The 15,681-nt window shown below is 43.2% G+C and overlaps 1 protein-coding gene across 1 annotated transcript in view; it reads left to right on the top strand.

Annotated features, from left to right (window-relative positions):
- Positions 1–15,681, top strand: part of LOC124774960 (TATA-binding protein-associated factor 172) — a 307,412-nt gene that overhangs the window by 141,923 nt on the left and 149,808 nt on the right. The gene's annotated exons all lie outside the window — the stretch shown is intronic.

Here is a 15,681-nt window from a genome sequence, read left to right as displayed (position 1 = left end):
AAATGTGGAAACTATAGCCAGGAAGAAAAATCTTTATGGCTACAAAAGATGGTGTCATAAGTACTTATTATCAGACAGTGTTAGTGGTAAAGCAGCTAGCTGACAGATGTTGAGCATTCAGATGCTACCTTGTGAATCTAGTACAATGTACAATCTGGCAGATGTGAAATGGGACAGTTCCTGTATTGTAGTAACCTTCATCATTGGACTCTTTAAATCACTTAAAAACCCAAATCTTGGGTTTGGATTGACAGTTCTGCAAATGAAATGATAAACAGGGTGCTTATATTTTTATTTATATTGCTATTACCAGTATATGTAGTGTTATTAACTTATTTCTTATATCTGAACACAAGTAATCTGCACAGCTTCATTTATCTGTTTTGGCCAAGGCTAGGAAGCTTTTGTGATGATGTGTTTTATTGAGATACTGTAAAAATCATATCAGTTTTGTATTCCCATATTCAAAATTATAGAAGACTGACTTTTTGGATATGGAAATACGGAACTTACACAATTATAGTAGTATCTCGTCAAAATACTGAGGCACAAAAACTTATTATTGGTCATATTCCATGGCTGTGTATCACAACGGAAGGACCACGATTCTTTCATTATGCAAGAAAATGTTAACATTCACCCAAAAAAGTAGTTTTTATTGCAAAATGAGGAATGATCATCCCACAGATGAGATCCGTAGAATTTTCGTTGTTAATTGGTAGACATGGATAACAGAAGAAATCAACTGTTACTTTGATTTATTTATTATACTGGTATACATCTTGAGTCCCTTACTTTAAGGAATGTAAAATCATTATGGACAGTCCGCCCCCCCCCTCCCCCTCCCCCTCCTCTCCCCCGGTAGTTGAGTGGTCAGTGCAACAGAATGTCGATTCCCAGCTGGGTTGGAGATTTTCTCCGCACAGGGACTGGTTGTTGTGTTGTCCCAATCATCATCATTTCATCCCCATCGACACGCAAGTTGCCGAAGTGGCATCAAATCGAAAGACTTTCACCCATTGAACGGTGTGCCTGACGGGAGGCCCTAGTCACACGACATTTATTTATTTATTATGGACAAATACATACTTCAACCTGATCTCCAGAATATGAGACCAGTGATTTATCCATTGCTCTGTCGAGATCAAGTGAGTGCAGAAAACTTGGAAGGTCCACAACATGATTTTCAGTGCCTTCGTTCATGAATAAAAGGTAGGTTGCCTTTAACCAACTGTTCATGAACGTAGGAAAGTCCAGGTTGGAATATCAACAGTTATGAAAAGGATATACTGCTGCTCACCATAAAGATGACATGTTGAGTTGCAGACAGGAACAATCAAAAGATTGTTATATATATCAACCTTACAGCCAGAGCCTTTTTTAGAAAGGAAAACACTTGCACATTTACACAAACAAGCACACCTTAGGCACAGAAGACCTCCAACCAGAATGTGTCAGAGACATTGTGCTTGCTTGTGTGAATGCAAGTGCATTTTCCTTTCTCAAGAAGGCTTTGGCTGAAAGCTGTTAAGTCTTTTCGTTGTGACTGTATGCAGCTCAACGTGTCATCTTTATGGTGAGTAGCAATCTTTCCTTTCCATAATTGTTGTTGTTCATGAACACAGATCTTTCTCAAACTTTAAAATTTAAATGAAAAATTTGTTTATTATTCTTTCACAGATTCTAAAAATTCTCTGTGTTTGGTAAGAAGTGTATGAATAAATAAATAGTGTCATTTTTATTTCCAAGGTGCTCCACAACATCCTTGGAAGCAACTGTTGTTAGAACTTAGGTCAGTTAGCATGAGCAGTCTATAAATCTAATATTGTCCTTCCCATTACTATTTGGTGGTCACTAAAAGAAATGTGACCATGGTGGCTGGGACATATCTGGGCGAACATGTAACCATAGACCTATAATTTTAGCATAGATGGTGTTGGCATATTGCGCTTCCAGGTACGACCTTCCAATTTCTGAAAAATCATCACTGGAAATAGGAAAGATATTTTTTTTATCTAAATTTGCAAACAATGTGATAATGGTGCAAGAGATTCAGAATATATTAGCAGTCAGTATCTACAAGGCAGCCGAAGAAATTCAGAGACTACAAAGGAAGCCGCAGTTCAACCAGATAACATGATTTACAGAATTTGTGGGCCACAAAATCAGTAACTTCATTCTACATCAAATGCTGTTTTATGTATGTGTTTCTGTTGTGAATTGCTAGACACTTCATCACAGTCACAACTGTTATATCACTGTGATTTATTGTGATCAATTATATGTGATATTAGCAAAAAATATTAGAAATGACATTGTGTACAATGGTAAGCTGCTTTTTCAAATTAAGTTAGAGAAACATTATTAGTTTTCAATATTCAGAATGTACTTGTGAACAAAAATCATATTCTCAATACTTTCCATATTCTCAGTCCACTTCATTAACTTCTGTTGTGAGGACGGGGTGGTTTCTTTGTTACTATTTTGCCTGTGTACTCGCGTATTAGCCACATTCTGCAGCATCTGCAGCTTGAACCAGCATGTCTTGTGCATCAATTACATGAGCATCATGGAATTTCTACCTGAAGATGAGAATATAGATAAAAAAAAACCCTTAGTGGCTAAAATGAAACTCCCCTTATTAGAAATAAGCTTCAGTTTTTAGCAGCAGTAGTTAAAATGCTTTGACAGTATAAACCATTGTAGATGCAGCTAAATTTTCTAAAATCATGAGGCAGATTTTTGGCCAGTTCACGAGGCGAAATTTTAGTACTGCCAATAAACACTTGTAAAAGTATGTACTAATAATTCCTTTTTTTACCTTCCCCAGTCCATCCCTTTCTCATCCATAATGGTGGAACTATTAATTCTGAAAACTAGAATAGTGTATGTACTTCTATATGTACCTGTTGACAGCACTGAAATATGTCTCCTCTGTGTAATTACTGGCCAGCAGTTCTGTCCCATAATTTGATATATTTCTCACAAGGAGATCACACAGCAATCAGATTAAGCAGTTAGACGCAGCTCCCAAAAATTATTTTCAAGCTTGTTTAACATGCTAAAGTAAAATCCGTTTTTCAACCGGCTGTGTGGCTCTTCGGTAGAATGCTCGCTTACCACGTGGATGCCCTATGTTTGATTCCAGGGTGGGGCAAATTTTTAACAAATATTAAAGTTCTATGAACATGTCTGTGAAGTGTAAAATACATCAAAATGAAAAAAAAAAAATGTTTATTTTGCAATTTTTTAAAATTTAAGCAACCTTCCTTAACAAATTTTTTATAAAAGATTGGTAATTAAGAATTTGTACTAGCAATGAAAGCTGGATTTTTGTAATTGATATATAATTAGAAATAAGAAGACATTCCTTTTTCATAAAAATGGCAATTAGATATGTATTAATCAGCATATATTTGATGAATATTATATTTAAATGATGTAAGAATTCGATAAATAGTAGCCGAAATGAGACTAGGTCCAGTAATTACCAGACTGTAGCACTACAGATTTTTTTCCACTTGTGTGTATTCTATAACAATGAAAATAATCAGTTTTTTACAATATAATATAATTGGATAGATTAAAAAACCTATACACATGCTGTGGCAGGAAAACACGGATATAAAGGTTTTACAGATGCAAGATTTTGGAGCCAATGGCTCTTTCTTCCGTCAGAAGGGTTGAAGAGGAAGGAAGAAGGGTGAAGGAAAAAGACTGGAAAGGGGTAGGAAAAGATGTAGAGTTTGTAAAACCCATTGGCTCTGAAAGCTTGCATAAATAAGACTATTCTCCTGCTGCCACTTGGCGAGTAGATTTTTTATCTATTACATTATATGTATATTTTATGCTTCACGGAAGTGCTCATAAAACATGCACCATTGTTTAAAAATTTGTATCGGACAGGAATCTAACCAAGGCTGCCCATGTCGCGGGTGAGCAATCTACCTGCCTGTCAAAATCTGTACGTTACTTTAGGTTGTTAAACACATTCAGAGTACTTCAAAGTTGATTTTCTCAGGAGTTTTTGAGAGTTGCATTTAACTGCTTTCACGATGGATATTTAAGATCTGAATTTCACATACCATAAATATTAAAAAATTACAAAAATCCAATTGCCGCGAAGTCTTCTTGTCAGATGAATTATCTTTTTGAAAAAATTGACTATATTTTATGAAATTTTATGTTAGCTTTCACCAGCCATTGAGATCTATCTACAGGGTCTTATAAAATACACAGACAAATGTCTATATGTCTATTACTTGAGCTTAATATTTGCACATGACAACAATAAACATTTGAAGGTGATTGTTGTTAAGATGATAGAGAGGAGTGGTCCAAAATTGAAAAGCTGATCATCAGTGACAAAAGGGGGGGGGGGGGGGGGGAGAGAGAGAGAGAGAGACTGTTGTGTTCCTTATTTTTAACAACAACCACAACAGCAGCAATAATGTTAAAGAGACTACATTGTGATATCTTCCGTTGGATTAGATTTGTTTGGAAATATTTCATGAGCTTCGATCAAATAGAAAGACTGCAGCAACCACTTTTTTTTTTTTTTTTTTTACTGTCTGTACCTTGAATGTTTGCAGTATGCTGTATGAACGGGCACCGTTTTGCATTTCATCATAACGGGCTGCATCTAAATAAATAAAAACTTCTGGAAATGGGCCTTTTTTTGTAATTGAAGAGATTTCATGTTCTAATGATGGAGTTGAGCAGCATCTTATAATTATTATAGCAGTTACTTTAATATTGTTTGATGTGACACAAAACGTCTAGAGTAAACTATTCTGTAAGAAAGTTACATTACACATCCAGAACACGCACGTTTTTCCACTCTACCTTTTTTCATATTTCTTACTTAATTTGTTTTTATTCTTTTGTAATTATACATCAGTGTTCCAGTATGAAAAAACAGCACCAAATATTCCAAATTATTGGATTTAAATTATGTGGGAAAAAGTGTGTGTTTTCTGAAAGTAATTTTTGTAGATATTGATTGTGAGAGTTGACTGACACAATTTCTGAGTTAGTAGAAAGCCTCAACAATGCTCAACAAAAACAATATGAAACACATGTAACAGGTTGTGTGAAGTTGTTACTGCAATCAGCCCACCACAGTCACTGGTTGATTGCTCACTGATGTAGAAATTGAACCTTGAGTATTGCTTGAAACAAATGCTGACATCACTTTTTCGTCTAGAAAGATGGCAGGGGTGCTATTATGAGTAATGGAGAGGATTGTATTATAAAGTGCATTGATGAAAAATTTAGAATAGTTGCATTGCCTGATAGCCAGAAATAGAACAGCTATTGGCAACAACTAAGTACTTCCACAAGAAACAAGTTGAAAGCTGATTCAGGTGAATCATGATGTCACTTGGCATTAAACTGCTTCAGGATTAGGAATTTCAAATGAACATGTAAGTCACATTATTTTGGTTATGAGACTGAAGGTGTGCATACTACGCTCACAAAAGAATCGTCACAGCAAAACAGATTTAAATCCAAGTCAGTCATTAGAAAACCTTTTACAGAAGCAAGGACAGTTTGAACTTGTAATGACACAAAAGTGTTGACATTTCTGTTAGTAATCCTGATTTTGGTGCAATCACGAGTAATGCCTAATTTCACTGTGCATTTAATGGATTATTAATTATTTAATGTTTTTAATTTTTTTCAAAAGAATTCGATTCTGGTTGGTTTTTATATATGAACATCGCAGCTAACTGGGGTTCATCTGCCACATAGTATAGACTGGGTGCTGCGGCACCTGCCCTACAGACCAGAAATGTTCAGGGGACAAGCTTCATGATGCCTTGTTCTTTTTTTAAATGTAGTTAAGTACTCTGGACTGTTTTTTGAGAGTGACTGGAAAACTTATCACAGAAGTAATAAGTCTTTTACATTAGCTCAGTTGAGCAAAAAATGTAATATAAATGGTAAAAATGTGTTACATATCAGCAAAGATAACTGGGCTGCAGAATACATCGTAGTGACAAGGAAAAGAATTGTAATTATTTTTCCTTTTTCAAGTTAATTGCCTTTTCTCAAACTGAGTCCACTGTTTGAAAGAAAATCTCTAGCAAGAGAACCATTATATCTGGTGACCATGAAAGGCCTAAGGGAAAAAAGTTGTCAAAAAAAGAAACAAGGAGTCAAGACCAGTGATGTTTCATAAGTAATAGCCTCCAATCATATTACCCAAAAGAAGAATGATTGGAGCCGATTATTTAAAACAGCAGTGGGTGCTGAGAAAATCTCGCATCCTTTCCCATATAATTTTTGTAACACTTATGAGGTCGATAAACACCATGGTTGTCACCAGCTGATGCATTACTGCGTGTGCCAGGACCCCAGCTACCAACTGCTGTCACCAGAGGGAACACAGTTTTTCGGTGTGCAGTAGCAGATTGATGCAGCCAACATCACTGCTACGGTAGCAGACAATACTGACGCTGACCATGAACAGAGGAAGATGATTGTAAAAGTGAACAAGGTCAAATTGAACTACCAGAGAGTGCGTTTGTGAAACTTTGCGTGAAATAACAACAAGAAGAAAGAAAATTAACTTTCTTTGTTAAAAGCTACTAGCTTCAATAAGATTATACACTACCAGTAATGAATCAGATTAAATTAAAGAAGTGGTAGTGGATTTAAACAAAGAATTATGCGTACAGATATCAGATCAAAGTAAAGAGTTAAATACCAAAACAGACAGTATTGAAATAAAGAGGTAGGTAGTCAAACTAAAAAATAGAGAACTTGTCAATTGTATTTTTAGCTTCTAACCAACATAATACAGACAGATTTGCTGAATTAAATGATGGTATGACATAACTTGACAAGTGATTGCAAGTTCGTACTGCATAGTTGAGAGTAGAAAAAAAAAAAGACAGTTAAAATTAGATTTGAATACAATTGACAATCAGTTAAACAGTTAAAAACTTACATTACAAGAAGAATTGGTTAAAAATAACTTGTTTGAAAGATAACAATTAAAAATATTAAGTTTTTGACAGTATACTGTAATCTGATAGATAATAATCTAATCACCAAATGGTGGCAGAAAGACACACATTTAAAAGGAGGTTATACTTACGGAACCTCTCAGATCCAGTGGGCGGCCGGTGTGGCCGAGCGGTTCTAGGCGCTTCAGTCTGGAACCGCGCGACCACTACATTTACACCCCCCTGCGGGTCCGGGGGTTAGAATAGGCCCGAGGTATTCCTGCCTGTTGTAAGAGGCGACTAAAAGGAGCCCATCCCCCTCAAGGGGGTAGTTAGCGCCTGCGTCCGGAGACGGACGGTTCCACGACCTATATTTGTGGTCTTTTTGGTTTTTCATTTCTCGTTTCTTCCTTCTTTTGGTTGGTTCCTTTCTTTGTTCTTCTCCATCTCAGTCTTCCTTACTCTTTCCCTTGCCTACTTCTCCTTGCCTTCTTCTCCTTGCCTTCTTCTCCTTGCCTTCTTCTCCTTGCCTTCTTCTCCTTGCCTTCTTCTCCTTGCCTTCTTCTCCTTGCCTTCTTCTCCTTGCCTTCTTCTCCTTGCCTTCTCTGGTCTCCGCCTCGGCGTTTGAGACAGTCTGTCCTCTCTCTCTTCCTTTTCCTCTTCTTCCTTCCTCCCTGTGCACGCCTGAAGGCCGACCCACGCGTTCGCACGCGTAGCCGGTGATGGGGTAACACGTAATTCCCCGCCCTGGGTAGACAAGTAAGGCACGCACGTACCCCCTGGTAAAGGCCAGGCCCGGGGAGGGGTGATTGCCTGAGCTGATACCTTCTGACCGTGCCGATTGGTCCCTCCGTCCGTTTCTCGGGAAGTGTGACCTGAGGTGTAAACATTCACCTAAGGCGGGAGTGCCCTCTGAGAGGGTCCCCATAAGGAAGGAGCGCGCCATCGGAGATGCTGGCAATCATGGGGAATTCCTCCGCAATGGATTTCTCTTCTTCTCTCTCGACTTCTGCCCACAAATGGAAACATGACCAGCCACCAGTGACGAAAGTACTACCGCCTGCCCCACAGTTCCTCATCGTTTCTCGATCTGAGGACGGAAAGGATTTCTCCTCTGTCAACCCTTTCGTTATCCAGAAGGGCGTAGATGCCATAGCCGGATCTGTCAAGTCGTGTACCAGGTTGCGTAATGGTACCTTGTTACTAGAAACTGAGAACGCCTTTCAGGCACAGAAACTGCTTCGAGCCACACTCCTGTACACGTTCCCTGTCCGGGTGGAGGCTCACCGAACTTTGAATTCGTCTCGTGGTGTAGTCTACACTAAATCCCTAGACGGATTGACTGACGAGGAGATGCAGTCTTTCCTCGCTGAGCAGGGCGTGACGGCTGTCCACAGGGTCATGAAAAAGGTCAACAATGACCTTGTACTGACCCGGACACTTTTCTTGACCTTCGATAGTGTTCAGCTGCCATCGCGCATCAAAGCGAGCTACGAGGTTATTTCTGTTCGCCCCTATGTCCCGACACCTACGCGCTGCTACCAGTGTCAGCGTTTTAATCACACTCGCCAGTCTTGTTCCAATGCGGCTAAATGTGTCACTTGTGGTAGGGATGCCCATGAGAGTGACTGTCCACCTCCGTCTCCTCATTGTGTGAACTGTCAGGGTGACCATGCAGCGTCCTCCCGCGACTGTCCCATCTATAAGGAAGAACGCTGTATCCAAGAAATTCGGGTCAAAGAGAAAGTGTCCCAGTACTGTCCTCGCCTCTCCTCGGACTACCAGGGAAGTGGCAACCCAGACATGCGATCTGACCTTCAGCACCACGGTCGTCCGTTCGGCCAGTGCTAAGATCGCGCGGTCGACGTCCCCTCTTGCTCCCATCAGCCCACAGACACAAGCCCCTTCATCAGCTTCTGCTAAGACGAAGACCCAGAAGTCAGATGCACAGGCCTTCAAGAAGGAACCGTCCCGTGCAGACTTCCTACGTACCTCGACCTCCCAGCCATCGACCAGTACTTCCACCAAACGACCTTCCAAGAAGGCTCATAGGAAGCACAGTTCTCCTTCTCCGCCACGGCGCATTTCTTCTCCTGCGCCACCCAGCGGTTGCCACCCCAGGCCGTCATCCGTTTCGCCTGGCCGCACTGCTGGTAGCCGAACATCTGGCTGTTCACCGGCGGAGGAAGCTCCCCCTCCCGGCCATCTTACCAAGATGGCCGATGAACCTATAGAACCAATGGACGATGACTGTCCGCCTACTGATAGCGGCGGCAGTGCTCGCTCGAAGCCAGGCCCTCAGCAGCCTTCGAGGTGACCCCTTCTTTCATCTTCCTTTTCTTCTTCTGATGGCACTTATTCACTGGAATATTCGCAGCATTCGCTCCAACCGAGAGGACTTGAAGTTGCTGCTCCGCTTGCACTGTCCGCTCATCGTAGCCCTCGCTCGAAGCCAGGCCCTCAGCGGCCTTCGAGGTGACCCCTTCTTTCATCTTCCTTTTCTTCTTACGATGGCACTTATTCACTGGAATATTCACAGCATTCGCTCCAACCGAGAGGACTTGAAGTTGCTGCTCCGCTTGCACTATCCGCTCGTCGTAGCCCTCCAGGAAACAAAGCTACGCCCATGCGATCAAATTGCCTTGGCACACTACACCTCTGTGCGTTTTGACCTACCCCCTGTGGTAGGTATTCCGGCTCATGGAGGGGTTATGTTGCTGGTCCGGGATGATATTTACTACGATCCCATCACATTGCACACCGGCCTGCAGGCAGTTGCCATCCGAATTACTCTCCCCACTTTTACATTTTCCATTTGTACCGTTTACACTCCATCGTCGTCTGCCGTTACCAGGGCAGACATAATGCAACTTATTGCTCAGCTACCTGCACCATTTTTGTTAACTGGAGACTTCAATGCCCACCATCCCCTTTGGGGCTCTCCAGCATCCTGGCCGAGGGGCTCCCTGTTAGCAGACCTTTTCAACCAGCTCAATCTTGTCTGCCTCAATACTGGTGCCCCTACTTTTCTTTCGGACACATCTCACACCTATTCCCATTTAGACCTCTCTCTATGTACTACCCAACTTGCACGCCGGTTTGAGTGGTATGCACTTTCTGATACATATTCGAGCGACCACTTCCCGCGTGTTATCCATCTCCTGTAGCATACCCCCTCTCCGTGCTCACCTAGTTGGACCATCTCCAAAGCAGACTGGGGGCTCTTCTCTTCCAGGGCGACCTTTCAGGATCAAATCTTCACAAGCTGCGATCGTCAGGTCGCACACCTCGCGGAAGTCATTCTCACTGCTGCTGAATATTCCATCCCTCACCCTACTTCTTCTCCACGTCGCATACCGGTCCCCTGGTGGACCGCAGCATGTAGAGACGCTTTACGTGCTCGTCAACGTGCTTTACGCACCTTTAAACGCCACCCTACAGCGGCGAATTGTATCACTTATAAACGATTACGTGCACAGTGTCGTCGTATTATTAAAGAAAGCAAGAAAGCCAGATGGGCTGCTTTCACAAGCACCTTCAACAGTTTTACTCCTTCTTCTGTTGTCTGGGGTAGCCTGCGCCGGCTATCTGGCACTAAGGTCCTCTCACCAGTTTCTGGCTTGACGGTCGTGAATGATGTCCTTGTGGCCCCTGAGGATGTCTCCAATGCCTTAGGCCGCTTTTTCGCAGCGGTTTCAAGCTCCGCTCATTACCACCCTGCCTTCCTCCCCCGCAAACAGGCAGAGGAGGCTAGGCCACCTAACTTCCGCTCCTCGAATCGTGAAAGTTATAATGCCCCATTCACCATGCGGGAACTCGAAAACGCACTTGCCCGGTCACGGTCCTCCGCTCCAGGGCCTGATTCTATTCATAGTCAAATGCTGAAGAACCTTTCTCCTGCGGGTAAAGGTTTTCTTCTTCGTACTTACAATCGCATCTGGATTGAGGGGCATGTTCCCGCATGCTGGCGCGAGTCTATTGTTGTCTCGATTCCTAAGCCGGGGAAGGACAAGCACTTGCCTTCCAGTTATCGACCCATCTCGCTTACCAGCTGTGTCTGTAAAGTGATGGAGCGAATGGTTAACTCTCGTTTGGTTTGGCTGCTCGAGTCTCGACACCTACTTACCAATGTACAATGTGGATTTCGTAGGCGCCGCTCTGCTGTTGACCATCTGGTTACCTTGTCGACCTTCATTGTGAATAACGTCTTGCGGAAGCGCCCGACCGCGGCTGTGTTCTTTGATTTGGAGAAGGCTTACGACACCTGTTGGAGGGCGGGCATTCTCCGCACCATGCATACATGGGGCCTTCATGGTCGCCTCCCTCTTTTTATTCGTTCCTTTTTAATGGATCGACAGTTCAGGGTACGTGTGGGTTCTGTCCTGTCGGACACCTTTCGCCAGGAGAATGGGGTGCCACAGGGCTCAGTTTTGAGCGTCGCTCTCTTCGCCATAGCGATCAATCCAATAATGGATTGCCTCCCAGCTGATGTATCAGGCTCCCTTTTCGTGGACGATTTTACCATCTATTGCAGCGCGCAGCGTACATGTTTCCTGGAGCGCTGTCTTCAGCGTTCTCTGGACCGTCTTTACTCCTGGAGTGTCGCCAATGGCTTCTGTTTTTCTGCCGAGAAGACGGTCTGTATTAACTTCTGGCGCTACAAAGAGTTTCTCCCACCGTCCTTACGACTCGGTCCTGTTGCTCTCCCATTCGTGGAGACAACAAAATTTTTAGGTCTTACATTTGACAGGAAACTTAGCTGGTCTCCACATGTGTCATATTTGGCTGCCCGTTGTACCCGTTCTCTAAATCTCCTCCGTGTTCTCAGTGGTATGTCATGGGGGGCGGATTGAACCGTCCTACTTCGTCTATATCGGTCAATCGTCCGCTCCAAGCTGGATTATGGGAGCTTCGTATACTCCTCTTCACGGCCATCCATCTTACGCCGCCTCAACTCCATACACCATCGGGGTTTACGTCGTGCGATCGCAGCGTTTTATACTAGTCCCGTCGAGAGTCTTCATGCTGACGCCGGTGAATTGCCACTCACCTACCGGCACGATATACTGCTTTGTCGGTATGCCTGTCGGCTACTGTCAATGCCCGACCACCCGTCTTATCGTTCCTTTTTTGACGACTCTCTCGACCGTCAATACGGGTTGTATGTCTCTGCCCTGCTACCCCCTGGAGTTCGCTTTCATCACCTCCTTCAGCACCTTGATTTTTCACTTCCTGCAACCTTTAGAGTGGGCGAGAGCCACACGCCACCTTGGCTCCAGGCTCAGGTTCGCGTTCACCTTGACCTCAGCTCGCTCCCAAAGGAGGTTACCCCGGTTCGGTCTACCACTCCCGTTTTGTCGAACTTCGTTCGAAGTTCATTAATTTGACCTTCATTTATACAGATGGCTCAAAGACCAATGACGGAGTCGGGTGTTCTTTTATCGTCGGGGCACAAAGTTTCAAATACCGGCTCCATGGCCATTGTTCGGTCTTCACAGCTGAGCTCTTTGCCCTTTACCAGGCTGTTCTTTACATCTGCCGCCACCGACATTCTGCTTATGTCATCTGCTCCGATTCCATGAGCGCTATCCAGAGCCTAAGTGATCCGTATCCGGTTCACCCTTTCGTGCACCGGATCCAACGCTCTCTTCAGCAGCTGGTGGACGTCGGTTCTCCGGTTAGCTTTATGTGGGTTCCTGGCCATGTTGGTATCCCTGGGGACGAAGCTGCAGATGCCGCGGCCAAGGCTGCGGTCCTCCAGCCTCGGACAGCTTCTTGTTGTCCCCCTTCGTCAGATTGTAGCAGGGTAATTTGTCGGCGCATTTTATCGCTGTGGCATGCCGATTGGGCTGCACTTACAGACAACAAGCTTCGGGCCTTGAAACCTCTTCCCGCGGCTTGGACGTCCTCCTCCCGCCCTTCTCGGCGGGAGGAGGTTGTTTTGGCCCGGTTACGAATTGGACACTGCCGGTTCAGCCATCGCCATCTGCTGACGGCTGCGCCGGCGCCGTTCTGCCCATGTGGGCAATTGCTGACGGTCTGCCACATTTTAATGTCCTGTCCGGATTTTAACACACTGCGTCTTGATCTTGGCCTGCCATGTACTCTAGATGCCATTTTAGCGGATGACCCACGAGCAGCTGCTCGCGTTCTTCGGTTTATCAACTTGACAAACCTCTCTAAGGACATTTGATTATGCCGTTTTTTTTTAATCCTATGCCTGTCAGTCTGTCTTTTATCGTGTTTTCCCTTTTAGTTACTGTTTTAAACTTGTGCCTCGCAGTGCGCAGTGCATTCCTAACGTAGTCTGGGCGCTAATGACCATTGGGGGGGGGGGGGGGGGGGAAACTACATTTACAGGTTCGAATCCTGCCTTGGGCATGGATGTGTGTGATGTCCTTAGGTTTAAGTAGTTCTAAGTTCTAGGGGACTGATGACCTCAGATGTTAAGTCCCATAGTGCTCAGAGCCATTTGAACCATTTGGATCCAGTGGCTCCTTCTTCTGGCAGAAGAGTTGAAGGGGAAGGAAGACAGGTGAAGGAAAAGACTGTAGTGGTTTAGGAAAAAGGGGTAGATTTAGGAAAAGTCGCTCAGAACTGCAGATCAGGGGTCACCGCTGACTTCCTTCTCATCCCGTCTGGTAAATCTCCCCTGACCCACGGTTCTGGGTCACTTTTCCAAAATCTACGCCTTTTCCTAAACCTCTCCAGTCCTTTTCCTTCATCCCTCTTCCTTCCCCTTCAACCCATCTGCTGGAAGGAGAAGCCACTGACTCCAAAAGCTTGCATAAGTATAACCATCTTTTATTTGTGTCTTTTGCTGCCACCACTTGGTGAGTAGATTTTTATCTATCTGATTTCATGTTTGAAAGAGGTATTCAACAACAATTAAGAAGTACTCTATACTAAAGCAGAAAGTGTCTATTGATGTAAATGCTCAAAGAAAATTACAGTAAAAAGGTTTCTTGGATGTTGCAACTGAGTTAAGGGAAAATAGACAGGAAGTCAAAGCTTTAAAGAAACAGGTGAACTGTAACATCTGCTTGATTAGTGAATCAAAAGAAACATTCCAATAGGAGGATTGTTAGTAAGGAAAGCTTAAATAGAGATTGTAGGACCCACACTATTGATTTTAAATGAAATCTGAGGACTCTGAAAACCAGGGAGAATTAAAAGGGAGTATTATGCCTTCACCCAGAATGAGGTGAATGCAGACAAGTGGTGGGAGGAATTTTGTCTGGATAATGGAATTCGTCTATCCAACAAGTTTCCATGTTTTAAGTCTGAAGCAGAAATAAATCCTATTTTCTTTGTACGAACATTTAAAATAGCCTTTCCCATCAATGCTGGGATAATCAATTTGGATGCAAAGTATCTGAAGGCTGAAGCTGTGTGGAGGTGCCACACAAATTTGTTTTAGTGATAGTGCATTGAACTGTAACTGTGGAAAGGATAGATTGCTACTCACCATATAGAGGAGGCATTAAATCAGACAGGCACAATGAAAAAACTACTAAAATATTATGCTTTTGGACAGTCCTTCCTAAATAAAGAATGTGCACTCATCCACACAAACTCAGCTCCACACACATGGCTACCATCTCCAGGCACTGGAGCCCCAACTGCGACTGCATATGAAATGAGCAGCAATCTGCCAGGGTGTGTGGTGTAGGGGTAAGGAAGAGGCATTGGGTGGAGAGGGGAAGAGATTGCAGGATACTGGTGAGAGAGGTTGTTGTGCTGCCTGTGGGAGTGTGCAAGGACACGATGGGGACAGGATAAGGCTGCGAAGTGCAGTGTTGGAAGGCATGCTTAGAAAGAGGAAAGGGGAGTTCTCTCTCTCTCTCTCTCTCTCTCTCTCTCTCTCTCTCCCTCCCTCCCTCCCTCCCTCCCTCCCTCTGTGTGTGTGTCTGCATGTCAAGACCTCTTGTACATGGTGAGTAGCACTATATCATTTCCATGTTGTTGTTGTTCAGGGTAATATGTAGAGATAGCTTTGTAGATGATTTCCTTAGGAAGACGACACAACATATTGAGGGAATAGTCTGCTCCATATGACGTTTTCTAATTGGTGAGACATGAGCTACAAATTTGTCTATTAGAGTTGTTAAAAAATTGATGAAACAGTTGGTAAAGAAATGTTTTTGCTGTCTGTGGTCCAGCTAATAAGGCTTCTGAGGATTACAAACCCCAGTATACTTACACTGATGTGCCAAAACACTATGACCTCCTGCATAATACCTTGTTTGTCCATCTTTGGAATAAAATACATCACTGATTCTGCATATCTGGGATCCAACACTCTGTTGACTGCTTTGTGGAGGTATGTTGCGTTAGATGTCTATGCACAGGTCATGTAATTCACATAAATAGCCGCTGATTTACATATGCAGTGAAGGTACCCAATAGCAATCCAGGTGGGTTCTACAGGCTTTACACGAGGTAAATTTGGGCTCTGGGACATTGACAGTTATACTGCTAAAAGATGAAATCGCCATTGGAAAAGGCATCATGCATGCAGGTTTTTTTTTGGCAGGTTTCGGAGGACTAAATTTGAGGAGTAAATCTCAAAGTTCATGGAACATGCAAGTACATGAAATTACAACATAAAAGTAATAACAGATAAACATAAATTGCTTATGAACCCAAAAAAACAGTCAAGCCATAAGTTTTTCAGTTTCGATTTGAAAGTGCGTGGATTACTGCAAAGATTTTTGAATTCTTGTGG

Source organism: Schistocerca piceifrons, chromosome 2, assembly GCF_021461385.2.
Source record: "Schistocerca piceifrons isolate TAMUIC-IGC-003096 chromosome 2, iqSchPice1.1, whole genome shotgun sequence".
Lineage (NCBI taxonomy): Eukaryota > Metazoa > Arthropoda > Insecta > Orthoptera > Acrididae > Schistocerca > Schistocerca piceifrons.
Note: the sequence above shows the minus strand (reverse complement) of the source record. Positions and strands in the feature narration are given on the sequence as shown.